This window comes from Condylura cristata, unplaced genomic scaffold, assembly GCF_000260355.1.
Source record: "Condylura cristata isolate star-nosed mole 26May11 unplaced genomic scaffold, ConCri1.0 scaffold00007, whole genome shotgun sequence".
Lineage (NCBI taxonomy): Eukaryota > Metazoa > Chordata > Mammalia > Eulipotyphla > Talpidae > Condylura > Condylura cristata.
Genome location: NW_004567108.1, coordinates 1,976,488 through 1,977,680, shown reverse-complemented (window position 1 = coordinate 1,977,680; position 1,193 = coordinate 1,976,488). Strand labels below are relative to the sequence as shown.

Here is a 1,193-nt window from a genome sequence, read left to right as displayed (position 1 = left end):
TGGTTCCGTGTGCGTCTCTGGAACCCAGATCCTGTTCGTGAACCGTGGTAGCGTCATGCGCTGTTCTGTGGCAGGCCACTGGCATTCTCAGTGGCCTGCGATGGTGAGAGCAGACCCGGAGGTCAGGCTGCAGCAGTGTGTTTCAGTAGATTGCCTGTTCTGCTCCCCACTCTTCCCCAGAGGATTCCTCAGGCCTGCACCCCAGTTCTTGTGTGCATAAATAATTTTTAAAGCATCATCTATATTATCAGTGACTCAGTGAGGAAATTATAAAGATACTGATTTTACTACTCTATAAAATTCATTGGCGATCACTAGAACTTCTAAAACCCAGTGAGCTTGGAGATAGTTTCTGTTGTAATTTTGTTATTCCTAAATCTCTACTTTTAAGCTAATTATGACAACAGGAAGCTGCAAGTCAGTAACTCTGTCTCAACACCCCATCCTCCTCCAGAATCACCCCCCCACAAGCCAGAAAGGAGAAAATGGGGGTCAGTCCTCCCAGGTCCACAGTCACCATAGTAACAGAAGTACACAGTCAACCGAGGACACTGAACCCGCCGATTCAGTTTTTGTTTCAATATTCACAATAGACAAAATTATTTTGTGTGTGTGTTTTAAATATTTATTTTATTTATGTATGTATGCAAGACCTGGGGTGCAGGCCAGGGGTATGGGGAAAGAGGACTGCCCAGAGACAGAGTGGGGAGCAGACAGGCAGGAGCCACTGAAACCCGCTGCTGAGGGGGCAGCGGGGAGACAGGAGGGGTCTGCCGCGCCCCGGGGCCCCTCCCTGGCGGGGGATGGGACTGGCCGTGCAGGGGCCCCGATCAGCTCCATAGTGCTGCGCTGTGACCCCTGGGCCCCCGGAGGCCCCGGACGAGCAGCTCTGAAGTCCTTTGCACAAGCACAGAAAGTGTGCGAACACCGTGCGCCTGCAGGCAGGTGACTCCTGAGAAGTGCCGCGTCCACAAGGCGAGTGCGTCGGGCTCCCGCGCTGGCATCACAGAGGCTTTCCTCCTCCCGCTTCCCGGAGACTGCGCCTGTAGAGGACAGTCTCCCACTGGCACTTAAATAACCGCCAGGCTGAGCTGCCATGTCGGTGGGTCGGTCACTGTGCCAGTGCCGGCCGCCCGTCCTTGCACCTGCTGCCAGCCGGTGTGGGCCGGCCCGTCCATGCACCTGGTGCCAGC

The 1,193-nt window shown here is 54.8% G+C and overlaps 1 protein-coding gene across 1 annotated transcript in view; it reads left to right on the top strand.

Annotated features, from left to right (window-relative positions):
* The window catches only part of SEMA5A (sema domain, seven thrombospondin repeats (type 1 and type 1-like), transmembrane domain (TM) and short cytoplasmic domain, (semaphorin) 5A), a 230,863-nt gene that overhangs the window by 155,572 nt on the left and 74,098 nt on the right, over positions 1-1,193 (top strand). The gene's annotated exons all lie outside the window — the stretch shown is intronic.